The sequence below is a fragment of the Anser cygnoides genome, chromosome 2 (genome assembly GCF_040182565.1).
Source record: "Anser cygnoides isolate HZ-2024a breed goose chromosome 2, Taihu_goose_T2T_genome, whole genome shotgun sequence".
NCBI lineage: Eukaryota > Metazoa > Chordata > Aves > Anseriformes > Anatidae > Anser > Anser cygnoides.
Window position 1 is genome coordinate 13299416 of NC_089874.1, and position 25585 is coordinate 13325000.

The window sequence follows — 25585 nt, forward strand, 5'->3', positions numbered from 1 at the left end:
TCTTTGTCTTCCTTACCTGCCATTTGTATCTAATCCTTCTCTCCCCAAAATTTGAAGACATTTTTAGAGATTTCCTAAATTATTTTTCCAAATAAAAATGTTTTGCTTTAACTGAGCACTTTTAAGATTTAGATGCTCCAGGCTATTTGCTGTTTTCAAGGGGCAAACAATTAAGTTAATAAGCATGCACAAAAGACAAAATCCTTGTTTCTAGATCTTTTCCATGCTCTTGCGGTTTATGAACTTAATTCATGGGAGGATTTTATTTTATTTTTTAATCTTATTTGGCATTAGTTTAGAAATCATGGATTTCAGAGGCATGGTGGAAATAAAAAATTAGATTCTTTGAAACAAATACATTGCCTTGTTGCCTTAACTTGAGGGAGAAAATCTTTAATCAGATGAACTTTTCAGTATCAGATGATTTAATACAAAATCACTCTCTTGTTTCAAAGAGTGCTGATGGTTCTTTGAGAAAAACAGTGTTTTGAGATATTTATATGATCTACATGCCTACATGTATTAAATCTAATTTTAATAGAAGAGGTGCTTTCTCGTTCTAAATGACATTATTAAGAATGTCCTCTGTACTGCAGAGTCTTTTAGAGTTTATCTGATTTTTTTGGTTCTTGTCCACCTGAAACCTAATCCATCAAAATGAATGTGGAAATAATTTGATCCAAAACATTACACACATGAAATGAATTACCCACCCATCCAGCACATGTGTGTTGCTCCAATGGAGCTAAACATTTATACAGTGATGACCCAAACTGTATAGTCATCAAGGGAATTGAAATACGATGCCTCCATAAGCAGCCATGCTAGGAAATTAAGGGTTTTCTACTTATATAGTTATTATTTTGCATTCTTTATGTTGTGATAACACCTAAAGGCCACAGCAATGCTGAATCCCATTGAATTACGTGTGGCAGGAATACACACCAAATGACAGTCCCCATCCTAAAAAGCTTAGTTAAACATGACTTTAGTTAGGGCTGATTGGTCCCTTTACAAAATGTATTTCTGCGGCTAATTGTTTCAAGATGCAATCTATTAATTATGAGGCGCTTTTCCCAGCTTCTTCAATAGCTGATAGGTGGGGTATCTTTAGGGGGAAAGATCTAACATGGCGATTTCCCAGAATTAAGAGGGGTCCCAACTTGGCTGAGTCATGCAGTAGTGGGAAGGGGAAGGAGGAGTGGGAAGGTGCTGCTGCCAAAGGGCCTTCAGAGGACAGCGCTGCCTCTGGCTGAAAGCTGGGGATGCTGTGTGTCACTGGCTTTGAATGCTTAGTTTTTGATGGGGACAGCTAGACTCATTAATTGGACACCTCATGGTACTAGCCAAGCTTTATAGATAGGTGCATCCAAACATCTCTTGCTTGACGAGCCTGGTTTTGAAAAAGATAAGCCAGGCAAAGAAAGGCGAAAAGAAGCCTTGCTGTTTCCCATTTGTCCTGTCCTGCAGGCTGCAGGATCTGAAATGCTGGGGGTTTGTCTACGCAGGGAAATTAACACGGCAGTGAGAGTCTTCAGTGGAAATGTTTCCTGTTAACTGACATGTGGTATCTGTGTCCAGATGAACAGATGGCTTTTGCTTCAGTGTGACTCATTATTGCTACATGGTGGGAATGTCCTCCGAAGTATGAGCTTTGGGTGTTTCTATCCTTTGCTCCTTTGTGCTGTTGCTGGGTCCAAAGCATTGCAGAACTGCTCTCTAACTTTTGGCTGGTATTCATAGTATTATTTTTTAGCAATGTAGGCAGCAACTGTTGAAAAGACCATGTTTCTTTCAGAGAGGTTGTCTCATAATTTAAAAGGGAATCTGCCTAAGTATGATCACAGGAAAGAAGTCATAGAAGAAGAAGGAATAACTGGTCATTATGGAAAGCAGAATGGAAAGTGCAGCACGGAACTCTTGGGTGTTGCAAGGTGCCTTCTTGTTCAAAGGATGGTAAAAACTTCTTATCTGAGTGTTTAAAGACACCAGCACACAATGGTGCTTGTATACAGATAGTTAAAATACCATCAATTCCCTGCCTCCACAAGCTGTAACTCATAGTATGTGATGTCTCTGTACATCTGTAAAGTATCAGACAGTGCTATAGATGCTGCTTCACGAATTAAAATGACATAAAAATGATGATGATTATTATTTTAAATGCAATTGAATGTAAATAAAATCTCCTGGAGATTTTTCAGAAATAGAAGCATTGCTTGCTCAAGTAAAATTTCTTTGAACCCAGTAGCTTTCAATCTTCCCAGATCCCTGTGGGATGAAAAGATGAACCTTGTGGCATGCTTGGAAGGTTAATGAATGTAGACTCTGGATATAGTTTCAGGGTGAAAGATAACTTGCTGAAAATGTGCTATGGAAAGTGTTTAAAGAAGAGGACACTAGCCTGAGCACTTATGTGACTTAAAACACGTTCTATGCAGAGAAGAAACATGATTTTTTATTAACTACTGCCTACACCATGTACTATGAATATCAGCCACAAGTAAATAGTTCCTGCAAACTCTAAACTCAGGTGTAACAAGCTTACTGGATGAAATCCTGCTTTGTCAGACAGCTGCATTCAGCAAGAGTGTTTCTATCTGAATAATTCTTGGTGTGCCTTCAGAGAACCCAGCACCAGTAGCTTAATTTGTATATTGCCAAAGGACAGGATACTTTCATCAGCCTCTTCAGCTGGAATAAATGTTTGTGCTTGCCTAACCAAGGAGAGGGGTCTTTGCCACAACTGTTATTTAACTCTCAAAGTGCATCCCAGGGTCTAAATAGTGCCCAGAAATACAAATCTCCCATCTCAAACTGTCACCCAAAACAGAGTCCTTTCCAATCCATTCAGTTACTTCCTACAGTGTTTCATTTTTATTTGAAATTATTTCAGAGCTGAATGAATACACAACATGTGTAATTCTTTCATCCATCGTAATCTCGGTGGATGTACTCTCATTTCAGTACAATTGCAATAGTACAGACCGCTTATATAAAATCTCTAGAGCAGCAATCACTTTGTGAAATGACCTTTCCTGTGAAATTTCAATATGATGGCAACATTTAGCATGATATTTAATTATTTATAAAATGCCCTTTTTCCCTAGCACCTCAAAAGTTCTGCATGTGCCTAACTGCATCTGACACTCACACAACTCTAAAACATTTAACTGTATTTGTTTTTAATTTTAAGACTTTTTTTTTTTTTTTTCCTGGAGGCATGTGAATAGGTCAAAAACAGAGTTCCACTGGAAAAATAAGCCATCACTGCCTTTTTACATTTGAGAAAATCCTAAAGTTGCAACCAAGGTGCCTTTCACAGACTCAAAAATTGGAAGTCCAAAGCCAATAACACTAGCAGTATTATATTTAAAAAAAATACTGACTTGTGGAAACAAAGCTTAATCATGAATTTTAAGAAGCCTGACAAATAATATTTAGGATTTAATTTATGTGTTGGATGTAGTTTGTATATTAAAGGTGTCATCAGTCATCATGCTAGAAATTTCACTGCATTCCTTCTGAGATCATTGGGAATCTTTTCAGATTTTAATAGGATCTCAATCAAATTAAAAATACAGAGTTATGATCCTTCTGCTGGCTCCCATACAGACTCCTCTGGTGTCTAATTTAGATTTCATTAGGCTAACATGATATCATTAATTAGACATTTCACTGATAAGAGAATAGATTTTTTCTTATCAAGAGAAAATCAATGGATTTTCTCAAGGGAACTCTGACAGATTTAATTTTCCTGGACTTCATGAAAATGTTTGAATTGATACTGCACGGGGAATTATTATTAATATTTCCATTCCTGACCTTGGCACAATATGTAGGAATGTAATAATGAAATATACTGATGGCACAAAGAGCTTGGAGATGTTGTCAATACAGGACAGATTGTACTGTAATACCATAGAAAAAGAAATGGCCTGGAGGGCTGGGGTAATGTCGATGGGAAGAAAAAAAAATAAATAATGTGAAATTTGTGGTCATGCACTTATGTACCAGCCCCAAGAACTTATTTTGCACCACAGGAGGTCATCAGTTAGACTTGACAGAAGAACAAACAGGCCATTTAATCACTGATCATGAGATCACCTGATCATGAGATCACCTTGGTCACTGGAGGAATTTCAGCCAGTAGCAGGACAGTAAATGCAATCATGGGATGCAAGAGGCATTTCTAGAAATAGATGTTAGAGAGGAAGGACCATTTAACAAACAAAGTATAGCCAAAGGAAGAGGTTATGGGAAGGTCTAGACTGTTTTTTCCCTGCTGGGCACTTGAACTCCACCTGAAACGCTCTCTTACACCTCCTCCTCCTCAGAAGAGGGGGAGGAGAAAGTTTGCTGGAAAGAAAAAAATAGCTCACAGGTTGAGATAAGGATAATTTAATTAAAGGGTAAAGGAAAAAAAAAAAAGGCTGCACGGAAACACACAAAGAGAGAAAAAAAAAAGTATTCTTTACTTCCCGTCAACGAACAATGTTTGGCCATGTCCTGGGAAGCAGGGCCTCAATACACATAGTGGTTCTTTGGGAGGTCAGATGTCTTCATAATGAGACCCTACCCTCTCTTCTTCTCCTGTCCCACCTTTTATGGCTGAGTGTGACACCACATGCTATGGAAAATCCCTTTGGCTGGTTTAGGTCAGCTGCCCTGGTGATGTCCCCTCCCCACCTCTTGCCCACCACCAGCACGGGGCGGCTTGGAGGTAGTCTTGGTGCTCTGCCAGCACTGCTCAGCAGTAGACACAACACTGGTGTGATGCCAATGCTGCTCTAGCTACAGGTGCAGAGCACAGCACTGTATGGGCTGCTGCTGCAGGGAAAGTTAAATCCATCTCAGCCAGACCCCCAGTACAACTGGATAAAGCCAACAGTCTATCAAGTTCTGTGTTCTCCTTCCAACAACGACAAAATATATACAGAAAGGCAGGAAATTCAACTTCAGGACTGGTGATAAGGAGGTACTAGATATGCACTGTCCTCGTAAGACGACAGGGGCAAAAACCTGGTGACAATAATTTCGGGTACAAGAGCACGTGAGACTATCCACTTCCTGCAGTCAGTTTTCTGTGTTCCCCGAGCATCCAGAACTGTTGTGCTAGTGGTTTTAGATGATGTGTCTGTGCCTTACCACCCACGTTACAGGTCTGAGCAGGAATAAATATCTACTGCTGCTGGATTCCTGTGATTGCTTGTGTCAGCCTTTGCACAATGAAACTTCTCAGCTATGTGACTTTTTAATGTTAAGATATGTTTAGCTTGTTAAGAGCAAAATATTATGTATCTGTAGCATAGGAACTAGTTTGCTGATTGTATCACATGTTCTGAAGTCATCAAGCAATATTTAAAACAAATATGCACGCGTTCACCTTTTAAGATACATAGCAGACATATTTCAGCCTTTAAATAGGCTTTTTGTCTTTTGAAATGACCACTTGACTGGAGTTGTTGGTTCAGTTCTCAATTTCAAGTTCTATCAAAAAGCAAGGACCGGTGATGACTGCCCAGCATTTGCACATTATACAACGCAGAAAAGAGAGGGTAGTTTTATGTAATTTACAGTGCTGTTGTTTAAAAGACAGTCAAGGCTGTCCTTGCCTGAGTTACAGACAGTGGGCCTGGGGGCAGATCTGAGCTGGCACTTACTCACCTCCAACACGCCTTAGTTTTCAGACTCTCATGGGAGTGAATATTCCACTGTCTAGCATGTTCTCTTCATCAGGACTGCTGGTGTGTTTAGGGTGACTGTTCTGCATCATCGTTGGCATTTTTACTGTACCTGCCAGGTGTCCTTCCGTGTCACATTTCCTCTGATAATTTGTATTTATTGAACATTACATTTAAAGCCATGACTCCTATCCTTATTCTTTGTGAGTTTCTGGTAGTCATAAAAAAATCAGGAACTGTCTGAGAACCTGCAAACATTTGTCAAAGGCCTGATATTTCCTTTCTTTTTCCCTTCCCTTCCCTTCCCTTCCCTTCCCTTCCCTTCCCTTCCCTTCCCTTCCCTTCCCTTCCCCCTTCCCTTCCCTTCCCTTCCCTTCCCTTCCCTTCCCTTCCCTTCCCTTCCCTTCCCTTCCCTTCCCTTCCCTTCCCCCTTCCCTTCCCTTCCCTTCCCTTCCCTTCCCTTCCCTTCCCTTCCCTTCCCTTCCCTTCCCTTCCCTTCCCTTCCCTTCCCTTCCCTTCCCTTCCCTTCCCTTCCCTTCCCTTCCCTTCCCTTCCCTTCCCTTCCCTTCCCTTCCCTTCCCTTCCCTTCCCTTCCCTTCCCTTCCCTTCCCTTCCCTTCCCTTCCCTTCCCTTCCCTTCCCTTCCCTTCCCTTCCCTTCCCTTCCCTTCCCTTCCCTTCCCTTCCCTTCCCTTCCCTTCCCTTCCCTTTTCATTTATTTTTTTTTTCTAAATAAGATTTGCTTTCCCCTTTGCTCTATAATACAGCACTTTCCTCAAAACAAAACTAAAAATATTTTGATAAATAGGCAGAAAAGTTGTCTGCTTTCACTTCTGCTAGTAATTAAGTATCTTTTGTGCAATAGTTTTAAAAAAGAAGTAAATTGAATTTACTGAACTGCTTCACAACAGGCATTTATGACGATTATGTACCTGGTCCACAGGCTCTTACTCTTCAGAGCTGGAAACACATCATTGCTGTTAAGAGCTGTGTATGATGATTGCTGACTATTTTATGACTAACAGGAAATATGTTTAAAGTGCAGAACAAGAAATAGACAACTCAGAAGGGGAATGGGAGCAGGAAAGCCTGTTCCATAAGTGATACGATTTTATAGCCGTAAGTAAACAATAACATGTAGTGTTAAGTTTAGAATTCATGAAAAACTGCTAGTGTATATATATATATGTATAAATGTGTATATATATATACTTTTTTCTCCCGTGAAAGACATGAATTAATAGTTGAAATCCTATTTATACTAGCAAAGTATCCATGTATGTAATTGACATCCAGAGTTTCTGGTAGATGGTGGACCTGCGGCTCATGGACCTGTGGCTGTGACATGGGTGACATGTGTATGGGTGAGTTTCAAAGAACACTGCTCTTCTGTAAAAAACTTCTAACTGAACAAGTGTGCCTCCTTCCCTACGAACAAAATAAAACAAAACAAAAGGTAGTAAATGGAGATGTTTGTAGAAGAATAATACACTCTATTAAAAAGGCTTTTTAGTAACGGTTCTACAGAAGGGTTTCTGAATTGTGTAAGAAAAAAGCAAAAATAAGATTGCACTGTGTTATTGATAACAAAGGTGTCCACAGTGCTTAAATCAAGAGGATGGTCTCAGGGCAATACTATATCTATGTGTCACTCAATCTGCAGAACTCATAAATTTCTGAATTATTTCATCCTTCAGTAACTTCCATTTATTCCAAGCGCAGTCCAAATGAAGGATATTGGAGATTTTACAGAGCCCAAAAAGGACACTTGACGGACACAAAATTTTGGATTTATCCATAAACAAGGGCTGGATTTAGAGGAAATTATGACCTTTTCCAGACAAGCACGACCTGAGATCACAATCACATCAGGAACTGAGGCAAGGGAAGATTTCACGTCTTTAAAATCAATTGAATGTCACAGGCTTTAGTCAGCGAGTCTCATAAATTCTGCATGTAAGCTGGGAGGGCCCAAGAACATTTCTGAGCTTTCAAGATTGAACAGTGCAACTTAGCTTTTTCCTGAGTTCATATTAGTACCAATGTGCCCTATCTTAGACTGTTTTTCCTACGAAAAGAGCTTTGGCAAATGCAATAAAGCAGGAAGCCCCATGCTACAAAAAGTTCTTGTCAGAATGATGCAGAATTGGGAAACACAGTGGAGCAGAGAGGAAGGTGAGCTCCTATCTGGCCCACAGGAAGCAGACTACTTGCTTACGGAGCTTGGCTCTTAACCTTGTTGGCTGTGGAAGTCATTAGGGAAGGCAAACCTGGACTGGTACATCTAGGAAAACAATCAGGTATTGTAAATACCCTGAAACAAATACAAAAATATTCACAGAATTACAGAATTGTTTAGATTGGCAAGGAGCTCTTGAGATCACCTTGTCCAGTTCCCGTGCTCAAGCAGAGTCACCTGGAGCGGGTTGCACAGGACTGTGTTCTGCCATGTTCCAAATATCTCTGCAGGTGAAGGCTCCACAAACTCCCTGAGCAATCTATGCCAGTCTTTGACTACCCTTAGAATAAATTAAAAAAAAAATATATATATGCTTTGTTGTGTTCAGATTTAATTTATTGGGGTTTTGTTTATTTGTTTTTTACTTCGTGCCTATTACCTTCTCTCCTATCAGTGGGCACTACCAAAAAGAGCCTAGCTCCTTCTTCTTTGTTGCCTCCCATCAGGTATGTATACACATGATGATGTGTGATTGACATCTGAGCCTTCTCTTCTTCAAGCAGAACAGTGCCAGCTCTCTCAACATCTCCTCATATAAAAGATTTTCCAGTCCCTTAGTCATCTTCATGGCCCTGAAACCTAAATGCAAAAAGTCTGCAAGTCTTTCAAAGATTGATGTTAAGACCTCTTAGAGGGAATGCGTTCCATACAAATTCACTATAAAATACATACATATATTAAGAAAAACAAAACAAAAAAGCAAAACAAAACAACAACAAAAAAACGCCACCAACCAAAACTGCGAGGATAATTACAGAGGAAGTGCACAGCCTTGGTAAAATATCTGAGAATTGCATCTTCATAGGATCCATATGCTTGAAATCCCTTGAAGACATTACAGTCTACATTATTATACTGTGAAATCCTCAGGCAAATGAAGAATATTAGGACAAGCATAATTTTTCTACAGTTAGATTAGGATATAATCTCAATATGGTTCATTTTCTCTATTCATTCTCATGATTTATGAGAGTTCGTTTTTCTCCCCTCCTGGCTACTATTTCCATGACCCTGTTAGATCACTTTTAGAGTGCGTTAGGCAAATTAAAGCAACTTTCTGAAATATTTTTTTCTAATCACAGTTTCTGCATTTTATTTAATTCTAGGAAGAGCTTTTCTCCTATCCAATGTTTTCTTTTTCTCTTGTTCTACAGAGTTTCTACACAATTTCTATATTTTTCCTTATTTTATATGCTACGATACATAGTGAAAAGAAAAAATTATCAGAAAATGATTTAACAGGTCTCTCTACGTATCTTTGATATTCATATTCTACCAAAAGCCTGTGCATTTTATAGAGAATTCATTCTGCATACCTAAAATGAGTTTTCAGAATCTTTAATTTTAGAGCTTGAGTCCATTAAAATGCATTACAGCAGCATCACAAATGTACCCAACTAGAAAAATATTTTGTCCTTATGAAAATGTAACTTGTATTATCTTCTCAACTTACAAATCATGAATATTGTTCATTGCTACTGTGCTTCATAATAAGTTAAAATAATATCCTGTTCCACAAAGAATGCAAAAATTTAAGCCATTTATCTGAAAAACTCAAAATACCTTCTACATCCCCAGGTCCGCGGGTCAGCCTGGCCAGAGATAAAGCTGGGAGTTGCACACAGCAATAAGCAGGGAACAGTTTATCTGCTCCTGTCATTTGCTGTTCCAGACTGAGCGTGCTAAATCAGAGCTCTGGAGTCTCTACTTCTGCAAGAAATATAACATCAGGTTTGAAACTTGTCAGTTCCTAGATGAAGGCTTCATGTATGATGGAGGCCCATTAAAACATGAGTACTTTTGAGCAGAACACATGCGAATGGAGGATTTGTAATCATAAAACTGACATGGTGCCAATGGAAGATAGCAATATATTTGTGCATGTTGACTATAATGCAGAGAAAGCTGACTCCAAGCATTCATATATTAAATGCTAGGTCCCAGAAAAGCATAACATCGGTTTTGAAGTAGCGAAATGTGGATAATAAGAAATATAAGCTCCTTTTATTATTCTTCAAGTGTTAAAACACTGGGGACTTCTGTTTTCAAGTCTGTCTGAACAAATATGAGATATATAAAAAACTGACATATATATGTGTGTGAGTGTTCATGTATAAAATTGCAGTTCTTAGGCAGTAAGTTTTGTCAGACAATTGCAGTAGTGTGCTGTACCATGAGACTAGATACAGAATAGGAAGTTTTGCAGGAAAGCTGAAATTGTGCTCATATTGTTTTCAGTGGCCATCCAGTTGGACAAAGAAACGTTTTCTCAAATTTAGTGTACGGCCCTGAATGGATAGTGAACCTTTGTCCAGCACTTCAAGATGACTATCTAGTTAAAATCATCTAATATATGACGATGTTCAGCAAGGACAGCTAACTGAAATGGAGACTGTGTTAGCAGTTAAACCCCGGAACAGTATAGTAGAAATACCTTTCTTAAATAGCATGCCACACTACTTTAAAAATGTTAGGGTCTGATTGTCAGTATATTTAATAGGTATAATACTGGAGTTACTTAAGCTGCTGCAATTTGAAATCACAGGAGCACTACCCTGCGTTAAGTAGTTTTTGGCAGATGGTGGAACAAGATAGCTATATTTTCCTGCTAGAAGATAAAAATGCTATTTGACAGAGCACAGAAAACCATGTTGTTTTAGCAGCAAAATTATGAAATCTGCTGTTTTAGTGGGCTAGAATTATAAAATACTGCTTGTGTCACAAGGAAGATAACAGCAAAATAATGTAGGGTGCTGAGGTTTCTCAGGATATATTTCATTTAACGCTGAATTGTAAATTCGTATTCACTGCAGTGGCCTTTCAAAGAAGTTTAATTTTTCACATATTTACCAAAAATAATGTGTTTTGATGTCAAAGAAAAATGCTTGAGGCCTTATTGTGTTCTTGCAGAGCCTGATGTGGGGAAATTGTCTGGAGTTTTATTTTTAATACCTAAAATTAGGCTCCGGGCACAGTATGGAGGCAACAGATAAACACTGTTGCTATAGAGGTTTTAAGATACCCCCATGAACTTATTTTTGCCTGCTCCATGCCCAAGATAAAATGCTGGCTTTGTTATTTATATGTTATTTATGTGTTTTTATGGGACATTTGAGTCATTGTGCTGTGGAGTATTATGCTTCCTTGGTATTTTAAAAATACAAAACTGACAACGAATCAGGAAAATATTAGGAAGATGACAAAATCCTGTTCTAGGAGCACTGCAGCTGCTGGCGTGTTTACTCCTTATCATTACGGGGAGAATTTTCAATTGGTTTGAACAATTAGTTTCTTTTACACAGTTGGGAACTACGATAAAAGCTACTTGAAGCAAAAATGAATAATACCAGTGCAGCATTGAAAGGAAAACTATTTATTTTGTCTCCACACAGTCGTGTGAACTTATATATAATGCAAAAAATAACACAATACGTAACAGTGCAGGAACTGGGAATGAAAGAAACTGTCCTGGGAAGGGTAAATGCCAAATATTAAGAGAATTTTTATTTTATACTGATTTTAGGAGAAGCAACATAACATCATGAGCCATTTATAAATAACTGATGCAAGATCATGTAATATGCTGTTATAACAAGGCACGTATTTGCTTCAGCTGTAATGCCTGTGTGAAGTAGTTTTACTTTAGCTGTAATGATGACATCAGTCATGAATAATTGTCATGGAAAGTTACTGGTCCGGGCACAAATCTCCTCACTCATCCTCACTCTCATGAAAATAATGTAGCTGGTGATACTTTACTCAACCATGTGGGAGAATTCCTGCCTGAGGGGGTGGAATTTTGTGCAGGCAGCACATTGAAGAGAGTTAAAAGGACAAGAGGTTTCCAGATGCCTTGAATTAAACTGAGTGATTATTCCTGACCATAAATGTTTAACTTCTCTCCCTCAGCAAATCACTTTCAAGATGGATTATTTATTTTCAAACAAAACCAGTTGCCTTGTGAAACTGTTGGTTGGTTAGGGGAAAAAAATGACCTAATGCTTCTGAATAAAATATCTGATCTCTTGTTGCCAGGGCTGAGTCACTTCCTGTTACAATAACAAGACTGTCATCAGCAAACTTCTCTTGCCACAGACTAGTTTGCCAGTGTATGCATGGCTTTATTTGTCCATGTTGTTAGAAAGTTAGAGTTGAAAAAACACACTGTACTAAATTTGGAGACGCCAGCATTGTGTTAAAGTGCATTAGTGCTGGATCTCGGCTTCATTTATTCCTGATAGTACAATCTCTGATTTTTTTGGTGCAACATGATAACATCCACCCAGCTGCGTACAGTAATGCTGTAATTCTATCAAGGGATTCTGGACACAGCACAATGCATTAATATCAGCAGGGCTTTCTCAACTGGAATTTGCAGGATCATAGTCAGCTGTTTCTTATTTACAGGAATAAGATTTGAAAAAATCTCTGGAAGTTCATTCCTTTTGTCACCTAGCAGATATCCGCTGGTGTTTTCTTGACTGCGCTGTCTTTTAAAGATGCGTTTCAGTGGTCTTCCAAAACTTTAAACCTGCGGTGGTTTTGATTGTCCAGGGCTGGTGCGGGCTGAGCCGGTGGGCAGAGGTGATCTGCTCACGCCTCTGGTTCAGCAGAGCAGGAATTCGTCTGGGCTTTTACATAACAGACCAGAATTCAATCATTCAATCCCTGGGCAAAGTAAGTTGGTAAAAGCCCTTTCTGCCGTTATAGTGGCTAGGAAAAAAAAAAAAAAAAAAAAAAAAAAAAAGAAAGAGACCCAATCCAGTGTTCAGTTTCAGTACTATTATAGTACTATTATTACTTTTTTTTTCCCCTCACCAAGTTCGAAATGTTAGTATCTGGGAGCGGTGTCTGGCAGGCGGGGGCTCTGGATGGATGACCAGTCAGCTCTGTATGTGAATCCCAGTCCCTGACTCACTCTGTGTGGCTGAGTGCTGAGCCCATGAATAAGAAACAGAGGGGGGGCATAAACCTCCTTTTGGGTTTTCAGCCCTGTCTTTTGCCCAGAAATCAAGTGTCATATATCAGGTCCTCAAAATTAAGGGCCAAGGGAAAAACTAACCTGTACTTTTTTGTGCCTCAGTTTCCCCCATGGGAAAGAGAAATGGTGAAACTTGTGAATTAATTTGGTATGCACAGATGAGCAGCACAGCACTATGCAACAGAAATCTCTAGTTCTTTCGAGTAAACAAAAGCCTAGTCTCCCTGGGTTCTGTTTTTGTTTAACTCTGTTTACTATGATTAATATCCTTCCTGCAGGATCATTTATGCTAGTTCTTCCTGAGAGCGGTGTGATGGATAGTGCTAGACACCCTGCATCTCTTATGCCTCTGTTCTTCAACCAAATCCAGATGAGTCAAAATGAATGAGAGTACCTGTGAAGAGCAGCTACTCAGAAAAGCAAAGGCATTATGCTGATCTGAAGTGTGTCAATTTGGACATACTTTTCATCCTCCCACTTTCAAAATCAAATTGTTATAGTCATGGTGCAGAACAAGGACATTACTAGGGGCTAGCCAGGTTTAATCTGCAGTTTTCTTCCTTTTGCATTTTTACAAATGCAAAATACCTTTTGTTATTGTTGGTGTTGTTGTTTCTTTTTTAGTTAAAAACAAAACAAAACAGAAAATGCAAGTTGATATGTTTAAGTTGATCACAATGAATCTGAGGATAAGCTGCTATGCTCTGTTCTCTGATAAACAGAGACGTTATTGTGCAGTCCTGGATATAGTCACTGATTATACTGTTTGGGCCATGAAAGCAAAATGTGTTGCAAGGGCTTGGGTGTCTGTAATGAACCAGTTGTAAATGCTGTGGTTGGTGTCTAAGCAGCTGCTGAGACCACTGTCAGAATTTCACCACCGTAAAGGAGCTATCATGAGTTATTCCATTGTTTTAGGATGGAAAAGAACAGTTGTTTGTATACGTTTCTTTTTTTTCTCTTTTTTTTTTTTTTTTTCCCAAAACAGAACAAACGTTGGCTGTAAACTGCATTTACAGTGTTCCAGGCTATATCAGTGGAAAGGATTTGTATTTGCCTGAGATTGCCTTTGTCTTCAGTGTAACGTGTCAGACTCAGAGTATCATTGCAGCCTAAAGGTTCATTTTTCAGGAGGTTTTGCTGCTGCGTACCCTGAACATTCATTCCGCTGTGGGCAACTTTCCCTGTACATGCACTGATTCACTCCCAGAATACATCTGTGAATATAATTGAGCCCTAAGTTTGGATATTAAGAATCTTATGTATTTTTTAAGAACACGTATCATTTTAATACTGGATTCAAGCCTCTTAGGGTTGTCTTAAAATAAACCGTACAGCCTGACATGGGTAACACTTGATTATTGATGTGTAAACAGCAAAGAACTTTGCCACTAGTAAATTGTATCAAATGCAGAATGTTAGCTACTGATTGCCTGAAAATCCTAATTCTTGTAGGTGAAACTATGGTGTAAGACCTTTGGCACTCAAACCTCCTGCCTCGCTCTAGTTTAGGGAACCGTGAGTTCTCAGTTACAGGGAGTGGGAAGGTGATGTCATTGAAAAACTATTGCCCTGCTTTGATACTAGTAAACGTGCTCAAAGTTCTCTAGGGACCTCTAAGGGCTGAAAAATTCTCCCTACCACAGTTGCTGTGGGATAGAGGTAGTTTTTCTCTCATTTTCTGAAACCTTCTTTGCTGGTGTTTTTAGCTAGAATGCAAGTGAAGGGTATTTTGGAAAATAAGTCTGTATCTTCACCCATAAGAAAATGTGTTCAAACTGAAGCTGGATGCATTCTTATATCATGTACGGAAACAAAGACAGGAACAAAAAATGCCAGAAGTGTGTAGTGTGTGCGTGTTTGTGTGTGTGCGGATAGATACTTTGGGGGATGGGGGGGGGGGGGGAGGGGAGCGACAGATGAAGCCCTTTGCAAAACAAAGTAGTGGATGCCAATGTTGATGTTTTTAGGCATGCCTTTCACTAGTGACTCTGTGATAACTTATTAACAATCGAAACTTGGGGGCTGGATTTCTCCTTTTTCTTTTCAGCACGTACAGCGTGAAAGAAATAGAGTGAAAGGTCCTGGCAAGATGCCCATCCTACTTCTCGGATAAAGGGTGAGTGATGCAACACCATGACTCTTTTTCCCTCTCACATCTTGCCCATCACTTGGGGAAGTGAGCAATTACTTAGCTTTTTCGTGCCTGCCAGCTCTTCTGGGCTTTGTCTTGCTTGTTCTGGTGACAGGCAATCTCACACTACTTCTGGCCACCTGCTGACCTCACAGGGCCTAACCCAGCCTTGGAGGCATTTGAAGTTAGAGATTTGTTTGGATCTGAGTTCTGATGCTGGCCGGTGTCTTTGTAACGGGGCCATCATGTGTACTACATCCACAGACCCAGGGTGCGTGCCAGCATTACCAATGACACGTATAAGTCTCTAAGATGCCTCCTCCTTCTCCCTCCCACAGTTACAAATACAGCTTTTTGAGCTTTAGGACCTACGTGTTGTGAGTTTTCTTCCCAAACCTGAAGCCCAAGTTTGGTTTGTTTAATCTGAGAATAGGACGTTCTCTGCAATTTTCCATGCCGTAATGAGGCTTTGAGCAGGACTGCAAGTATCACAAGACTCCTGATAACATCATGGGAGCTAACAACACTAGCACTTGAGGTAGCTTTGCAGATTCAGCCTTTTTCTGAAAATAACATTCCAACAACGCAGAGATAAACGGAATTGTTTCAGAACAATCTTGCAGAATATTTTACTTTGATCTTTTTTTTTTTTTTTTTTTTTCCCTTTACATAAAGACACTCTTCAGATAATCTGAATGGGATTTAAATAGCCATATGATCACTCCCATGTCACTTGATCCATGACATAACTCAGCTTGAGGAAAGAGACAGACAGAAGTAAAGTTTTAGCTCCATTTGCAAAAGTTGAAAAAAGTGATGAGGATGTTTGAAACACATTTTTAAACTCTCAGTGACACTCACTAGCATCTTAGTCCAATCTGTAGCATCACTGAAACAAGTAATGTTCAGCAGTATCCACCAGCAAGCACAGTCTCTGGTGATGTCACCAGTGACATGTCTCAGAACTGTCACCTGCTTGCCTGCAGCCCTGACCACAGCCTGGGATTGCTGGAGCACTTCATCCGGCAGAATTGCAAGGTGGTGAGTCAAAGGTGAAATGCCAGCAAGAGAGAACGATTGCTGGTTTCGCTGGCTGAAATACCAGTCGTATTATGCATTTATTATACTTACACAGCAAGACAACAAAGATAGAGCAAGGGAATAAACTGCAGGAGAACTACATTGTCGGGAAGAGATGGTATGCAAACATGATAAAGAGTACAACTGTGATAAAAAAGCAGTAAAACATTGCCTGATATATGTAGTGGCTGATATGATATTGGACATTCAGACGGGCGTATTATTTCCTTAAATGAGATTTATTTATTTATTTATTTATTTATTTGTACACTGCTTCCTGCACATGCTTTCCACTTGCAGCTGCTCCAATTCACAGTAGCATCAGGACTAAAGCATTGCCTACAACTGGTATATGGGTAATACTTACTGAAACTTAGGTCCCAGGCATGCAGCTAAGCCCATGGACATGAGGCACATGCTTGAGTACAGTTCTTGTACTTAAAGTCAGGGATATGCTTCAGTGCCTGCAACAGCAGCATTTTGTATTTGAATGACTCTAACATTTCCCAGTAATAAAGCATATTATTAATATTGGCTTAATACAGAGATAAATATCACTCATTGCTCTAGGAAGTTGGGGAGACTGTCATTTTGTGACTTTGCTTTTTTAAACAAGGAAACTAGTTCTGGAAATAGAAAAATACAATATATTGCCTGTTTTGCATTTTTTATTCTGTTTCTTTTACTTTCATGTTTTGGAACAAACACTGACTAGGCAACCTTCACTGTTACAGTTTAGTGATTAAAAAACTAGAGGATTTTATTTTTTTTCACTAAATATGATCTGTAATCTATCTTGGAAAGACCCTACAGAATGATTAAATTTTGTTGAAGTCTAGGAATACTAGTTTTGAAACTTAGTAATTTTGAGGGAAGAAAGGGTCAATTGGTTTAAAAATAAACCCAAGTACTGTACAACATAATTATATCAGAAAACCAAAAAAGTTAAGTTGTATTTCTGATAGATAAATTTTACAATTTTTGGCCACCAACCATGATATAAGATGAATTTGTGAGCATAACATAAAGGTTATGTAAGCCTCTCTCTCTCATTGTAAAGAGTCTCATTTCCAAAAGGAAAAACTTAATCTAATCAAGAGAAAGTCTTTCAAGATCTCAGAAAGTTGGGAGAAAAAAAAAAAAAGAGATTCAGTTATGGTGCATTATTCTTACCAAGATTAATGTAATAGCTGTCTCTTAATGAAATCTAGAAATGACAGACATGGTGATAGGGATGTGCTGCAAGCAGACATAGGCATATGACCTCACAGAGAACATTCAAGACCCTAATTCTATGACAACTTGTTAATGTGCTTAGCTTTATGCATGTGAGGAGTCTCTTTGCTTCAAATTACACATATGCTTCATGTTTGTAACCTTACCCTTCCAGGACATCTTCCAGCAAATTCAACACTCGTTTATTTTCCTCCAAATGCTAACTACATTACACGCTTTCCTCCCTTTCAGTCACTTAAAAAAAAACATGATCCATTAAGTCAATGGCAAAATTCCCAATGACTTCTGTAATGCTGGAAGTTAAGCTTTCTGCTTATGAAACTTAAACCTTTCTTTTGAGAAAACTGTCCAACATTATAAAAAAGTCTTTTTGGTCCTGCAGCTCTCCAAAATGGTCAGTGTTTTATACTTTTTCCCTTATACTTAATAGCATTTGTTTTCAGCAATTATCATCAGTGTTCTTTGTGCTGTTTGGAAGACATGCTAATGATGGAGGTCATGTCTACTTCATCTGGACATTTAAAGATCCCGTGATGATATTTACAAGAATTTTCAGTCTCTTTTCCTCAACCTCTCCTGTGTAAGATGCTGTCTGTCAGATTTTTCCTACTATGTACATAAGAATTGGTTGCCATCCTATGATATAATTATGATATAAAGATGATATAATGATTGCAGAAGATGTTAGTAGGAACTCTTTATTAAGAGACAGTAGCCAGGAGACACAAGATGCTGAAGATTTCTAATGAGGTTAATTTACGGGGAAATATGGGATGAGTTTATACATGTTTCACCTCAGCCATGCCAACACTGTTAATATCTTCCTTCTCACTTCTGAAGCAAAGCCGTGATAGAAAGATTTCTCTGTGCTTCATGTCTCCTCTTCTAGCCTTGGCTCTACTAAGAGGTAACAAAGAAGAAGAGCAGGTTTCAGAAGGTATGAAAGGAAGCTGCAAAGAATTGTGGACTTACTGATAATGGATTTCCTACATTCAGTAGTGTCAACATCTTTGTTCAGAATGTACTATGAAATATAGAACAGAATAAGACCTTCACAGAGGCAGACTTGACATATTATCTGCAAGTTGAGAGTCAGAGGTTGATGACTGCTGGAATCAAGCACTGGTTCTACAGATCACAGATCAATAGGTAGGATGGATTCTACCTTTTAGTTCAGATGTGGATTCATTGCTATTTTCAATTTCTGTTAAGCTAATATAAGTTGAAAATTCTCTGAAGTACAATGCATTGTGCAGAATTAAACTTCAAACCCTTCCTGAGGACATTGAAGCAACCTGCTACCATAACTATGCATTATTCACCATGATACTCTCTATGAAACAAAAATATTCCCACTTTTAATGTTGGTCTTTATAGAGTTTTTTTGGAAAGTGGAGATCGGATAATGAGACAGTTTAGCTAGCCAGTGCCTTGACATGTTTCATTTATGGCTTGATTAGACCATGATTTAATGAGATACTGTACTACATGAAAGCACATCATCTTCAGTCATTTAACACTGACTGCAGTCTGAATGTTTCATTTTGGCAGTCTCTGCACTTTTGAAATAATAAATAAATAAACAAACAAATAAATAAATAAATACAACAACCAAACAGCACTAAAGCATAATTTAAGTAGAAAGTTTCATTCCAACTGCAGTAGGCAATTACAAAGAAAACCATTCTGAGACTGCCCACTTCTTTGCTTCTCTTTTCAGTCCTATAGACTATGCGTTAGTGCATCTGAGGTTTTATTATATTGTATAGAATGTGTTTAGAATTTAAGATATGTAAGGGAAAAGCAGACAAAAGGACAATCTCATGTTTCCATTCAACTTCCCTGTGTGTGTAATTCCAGAGACTCAGAAAGGTGATCCATTGTCTAGATTTTGTGACTGCTGAATCTCTGTTACAGGGTGTCTCAGGATAACATTGAATTTTTTGATATTCTTATTTGCACTGCTTCCAGCGGAGGGGCAGCTCTTGAGCACTGACATGTGCCAGTGTTTTTTCTCTGATGAATGGCTTCTAAGCATCCAAAGCTTCACTAAATGGTACTGTAGACTGAATAATCCCGGAGTTGTAAATGATCTGAGGTACTGCTGCAGTGTTTCAGGTTCACCTCCATTTGCAGTCTTTTTGCACTGAATGGATTTCAGTTGAAGCTAGTGGTCCAAAGAACCAAGGCAATCTTACTGGTGGATTTTCTAATATGTAGTTCTCATATACGTTCTCACTTGGGAACAAAGCGTAATGACATATGGAAAGGCTCACATCTATTTCTTGGCTTTCGGTTAATTGTTTAAACTGAAACAAGAGTTTGAAGAAAAAAAAAAGACATTAAGAATAAATTATGTCATGCTGAGATGAGGTTAATTATTTAACATCTGGCAAAAGCAGATAGATTCTCAGTTAACACAGTAGAATCCATTCAGTCAGCACCTTGATAAGCACCATGTCTCTTTCACTGGCTCGGATTCCTTCCTGGAGTTCCTGTGTATGTGCTTTCCAGTTCCTCTGAAGACTGGCTAGGCTACCCATCAAGTCTGTTTAAAATGATTGTCTTCCATTGCCTGCAAGGCTTTGGTAATTTACAAGTGTGAATGATGTACATGTGCATACAGTTTCTTACTGTGTGGCCCACTTGTCCTGCAATTTAACTTCTTACTGAGTAGCTTGAGTAGGTTCAGTGTTGTGTGTCTGCATCCTGGGATGGCAGTTCTCAAAGGTATTTTTGCTGAGATGTGGCCACTGCACATGAACACAACTCCTGTGTGCTGGAGTTTGGGAGAACATGATTTGCAATCGTGGTCATACATGGTGTTCTTGGTGTCCACACACATGCTTGCAATTTGCTGGCATGTGATGTAGTCTTCCTAGTAGGAATCCACAGTTAGTTCTCCTTATGTTACCACAGGGTTCAACTATATTTAATGCTGAAGGAGACATTTTTGGCTTAATGTTAGGGAAACATGGCCATCTTGAACCTCTTTCAAGAGGAAATCCCTAGGATCACGTTTGAAGCTCTTAAAGGTTATTCCCAAAGAAGCACTTTCAAATTATAATAACTAATTATTCATATTTGTATGGTCCCCCTGGGTCCCAGTATATCTGTACAGGTCTTTCCATGGCCTTCATCTTTTCAGTGACCTTTTTTCACTTGTCATTTGAGTTAGCAGGAACATAGTAAGATTATTCTGTATTAGCAGAAAAATCTCCATTCCTGCTTTATTTCACATTCATAAAGGAGAAAAAGGCAGAAATGAGAATTTCAGGTATGCTAAAACTCTCAATGAGCAAAGAACAAACATGAAATATTCTTGAAGAAGAAAGAATTCATTTATTTTTACACCTCTCTCTTAAGAACCTGAACATCTCTGCCTGTGATTGAAGGGCAAAGCAGTACCGGCACTGCTGTCATGCCCAATACTTAGAGCTAAATGTAGGAGAAACACCTTTACTAATCTCTCATATTTGTTGTCCACTGGATTAAAATTCTCCAGTATTTCTGTTCTGAAGTGTTGACATTTCACTGCACCTGCAGGTCAGTGCCACAGGGCTGCAGAGTTTCAGGGAAGTGTGAGTGTTAGGTGTTACGCTCAGAAAACCCCACTCTGCTCTTATTTTAAGAGTATAAATCAGAGGTCATTGCACTGTAACCAGCAGATTTTCTGCAGTCGGTGTGAAATCATCAACCGATTCAACAACTTCACGTCTCAGAGTCTGGAGATACTCAGGCTTGATGCTTCAGATCCTAGCCAAGGCACGTCCTGTGTGTTTCCTACTTAACTAACACTTGCACAATTGATGGCCAAACATTCTTTCTGGAGAATTTACCATTTCCAAATATATTTATCTTTCAAGTAAATAAATTTTGTGTTAATTAGTGACAGCTCACTGCTAAAATATTCACTTCATTCTTTTATCACCCTGTGGCAGAGTTCTGCGTGCCCTGCCAGCTGTCCTTCACAGCAGGTCTTAAAAGTTTGAAGCCTTATTTGGTGTCTGCAGTGACCTTTCAAATTCCAGAATGTAGTTGGGGCTACACAACTCACAAATATAACACTTGTTAATAAAATGTCAGCGTTGTTGCAGTCAGGCTTACGTCAATCTTTCAAACTGCATTTTCAGTCATCCTAATAGCTCAGAACTGTGTATATCTGGTGGCAGAGTTGCAAGAGGGGCAAAACATTCAAAAAAGCACCCTTCTGTTCCATCCGTATAACCAGTTCACAACTCTACCCCCTGGGGAAAAATCATTTCCCCCGTTTACATTCCAACAAACAGTTGGTTTCTTCATTGCTTAGGTGACCTCAAGTAAACCCAGAAATGCCAGTTTTTAAAGACTAAAAGATTGCCTAAATCTTCAATCCCATAACTAATAGCAATAGGAAAAGGAAAAAAAAAAAAAAAAAAAAAAGGCAGAATGGCTAGCAGATGTTTCCTAAAGAAGATATAAACAAGGAAAACGAGCAGTCAGATTTTCCTTTAACTGTATAGTGCAGTTTACAAGTTCATTAAACAGGACTTCTGTGCAGGTCAGCCCTTGCTGAGGGATTGTTTAAGTTGAAGAATTCTTGATTTCCTGCTGAACTGACTCGCTTGATAAGATGCTTCATAATGACATCAGCAGCAGTTGAATAGTTAAAATGTTTGGATTGTATGAACCCCTGTAGTTTAGATGGTTCTTGACCTTCTCTGTGTAAGTAATGATTACTTACATACCTGCAGGCATGCTGAAAGCTCTCTGTAATGTACTGGAGAAAAATAACACAGATATCGTTCAAAACTATCACATTTGTAGTCTTTGAATACAGATATTATAGCTGTTTAGATTTTAATGATCTGTCTTGTATAGGTGCTTGAAGCCATTTTTTTTCCCATCTATTTAGTTTATCCAAGGTTTATCCAAGTGTAGATATTGCCTGTGTTCCTCCTCGAAATTGGCATTGTTATGATGTTTAGCTCTTGTCATAGTCTTAAAAAAAATGTTTTTAATATTAAAAATATTCTTAATTAATATTTATATTAATATTCTATGCTGGCACTGATTTTCCTCTTGTTCTGTAGAAGATTTTTATTTGCAGAAAACCAGTTGTTATCAATGCAAACTTTACAACAGACCTCAGTAGATTTTTAATTGACTCAGTAGATTTTTAATTGACTTTAATTGACTGGGCTAATACTAGGCAGCTGGAGGTTGAGGACACATACAATTCTCATATGATCTATAATAAGGAAAAATCAGAATACTCTGAAATAATCGCAAAGAATATGTAGTATATTGGCAAATTCTACATGGAAAAATAAAAATATTTGAAAATATATGTCCTTGCAGGAAATGATACAGGCTTGCAGGAAATGATACAGGCCATTTCTAAAGCATCTCATCCACTGACTTGAGGGTGACTGGGCATAGATACAGGAATCTGAAATCACAGATAGATCTGTATTTTAATTACGAAATAAGAATGTTGGCTCCACTATCTTAGTTAACAAAACAGATATTCCCACTTTTTTCCCAAGCACAATAAATGAACACTCAAAATCAGCTCAAAATATTATCACCTCATATTAAATAGGAGACTATTGTTAAATGGCGCATGCAAATAGTATCTATATCACAATATAGTCATAACTATTTGGGATTAAATGTTCCAAAATACTTTAAATTACTATTGCATAGCTTATTAGGAGATCTTTGAAGAAATTCTTGAGAACTGCTTTAATAAATATTAAACAGGATAAGACATATCTTTATATCTTTGTATTCATTGTGGAGTTGCTGCACTCACTTAATGGAAATTGGCCTGGAATTGCTACAGGTCCAACAGCAACATTTGGTGCATAGTTTGTAAACTCATTTGTTATGTTTGTAAATCTTTTTTAATGCTCCTGATGTTCTTAGAAGATGTCATCTCTCCCTTTCTGTATAAACACTTTTGTGGTGTTGGCAATCCCAACTTAAAAAAATAAAAATAAAAAATGGAAGGAGTTATAGTACAGCTTTATTAAAAAAAAAAAAAAAAATCCAGCTCCGTGAAGTTAAAAAAGTAGCAAGCATTACAAACTATTTGAAATTTGCACAAAACAACTCTCATTTGACATAATTTAGATTTTGTGAGTTTAGTTACAAATTACAGCAAGGATATTTTCTTAGCTGTTATCAACAAAAGCATCTTCCTTCCCAAAGCGAGATTGGTCTGGTTCAGCTAAGGCCTGTTCTTTTGGTTCCTTCCCTCTTTTTTCCATTGAGATAGTAGCTTCTGGGTAGCTTAAAACTTTTTTTTTTTTTTCAGTAAGTTATTTATTTACATTTTTTTCTTTTTTTTTTTTTTGAATTGTCCTGTCCAAACAGAAGTCTGTCATAGCCAGCATCCTTTGAATGACTGATTCACATGATAAAATAATTTCTAGTGCCATCAGCATCAGGTGCAGACCTAAATATAGTGAGTTACCACTGATCAGCATGCACTCATCTTTTAGACAAATGCACATGATATATCCATGTTAAGTGACATCTTCTATAGGATTAAGTGTTGTGGGATGTCAACTGTGAATATGACTAAGAATAAGATTATGTAATGTGGACTAAGAGAGATGTTTCTTAGAAATTCATAGCTCTCTGCAGATCTCCTCGTAACTGTATGGTAAATTAATGCATGCTGTCACTTCTTTCAGTCATCAAAAGTTGTGTAAATAAAATAAGCTGTCACATTTTTGGTTCTTTTCTGTGTGAAATTTAAAACATTCCTCAAGCTAATAAACTCGAGTCTAGGACTGCTGGTATGTGCTTGACTTTTTCAAGCTGTATACTTCAAAGTGTAGAAGCTAGATAAGCTAACAGCTCATTCAGTGAAGTTATTGTGTTGGAGGAAGCATGTCTATCAAATACTTGCTCTACAAATTTGAATAGATGTCGTTGTTCTCAGTAATGTCACCCACTCTGAGGCTGCAGGCATTGTTTGAACAGAGGGAATGTGAAGCATTTATTTTATTTTATTCAGGGGTGCTTCTTGGCAGGGAAGTCAGCCACTCTTTTTCTGGATCTTTATCAAAATGATGATGCAACAGTACTGGGGAGGCTGAGTACACATCTGGCCAAAGTGTTGAAGATCAAGGCAATGGTTTAGCACATGGTCTTCAGAGTAGATGAAACTCAATGTGAGAAATGAAAGAAACCACGATAATTAAATGTTGCTTGTGGTTTTCTCAGAATGTGGGTGCTAAGGAATTAACTTTGTCGGGTGCTAAGGAACACATATTTGGTTTTGTCATTTATCAATTGTAAGCACAGATCACACAGTGGCTGACTTCTGTTTCTCCTTGGTACTCTAGGTCAGTGTGTTACAGACATCTGCCCATTGCAGCAATCCGATTGTAAGACAAACACCATCAGCACAAATACATTCCTTGTCCTAGTTACACCAATACAATCTGGCCCCTGGTGTTTATTTCAGCACTGAGTGATTCTTTTGGTTATTTATAGATTGGTCTGAGATTGTGTCAGTGGGGCAAGAGTGAAGCTGCGTTAGCAGCCAGAGTACTCCAGAGAGGTCTGTTGGCTGAAACTTGTCCACTGCCTGTGTAAAAGTCACGGTGAAGAAGTGGCCTTGCATCTTTGCTACCGTGGAGCAAATGCTCTATGGACTTTGCCTTGGACCAGCAGCGAAAGACCTCAGACGCATACTGGAAGAAAAGCTGTGACTCATGATTCTGTTTTTTTTCTTCCCTGGTTATCTGGGAGGGAAGTAATCTCTCTCTCTGATATATATGATTCAGAGGTAGCATTGTTTGCCTGGTGTTCTTGAGAAAGGGGTTGGGAGGGACATAGCAAATTATATGTGATGGGCAGGACTTTGCTTTATCCAAAGTAAGTCAAAGTACAAGAGTACTTACACAGCTGCAAAGTCTGTTCTTGCTCCCTTATCTGACTTGCCTAAAAAAGCCTTATAGCTCTGTGAATCTTTATGTATCTGCATGACAAATACTTTTGCCAGACTGAATTGAGTTTCTGTCAATGCTGTCAATCCTCCATGGCTCCATTACAGTTGCTCAGGGACTCTCAAAGATGGCTAAGCAAATTAGATGGACAGGAACTGAGTTGAAGCTTTCTAGGGAATGAAAGGATAGAAAAGTAATTTTGTAGGTTGGCTGAGCTCTTGATGAGATGTTTAACGCTGCTGTGATTTAATTGTATTCCTAATGGTGCATTAGGGTGTTTGAGCATT

The 25585-nt window shown here is 38.4% G+C and overlaps 1 long non-coding RNA gene across 1 annotated transcript in view; it reads left to right on the forward strand.

Moving 5' to 3' along the window:
- The window catches only part of LOC136790005 (uncharacterized), a 42172-nt gene that overhangs the window by 8031 nt on the left and 8556 nt on the right, over positions 1–25585 (forward strand). The window contains exon 2 of the long non-coding RNA XR_010829070.1: positions 14953–15021. This is a non-coding gene — a long non-coding RNA (uncharacterized lncRNA). The remainder of the gene's footprint in view (positions 1–14952; positions 15022–25585) is intronic.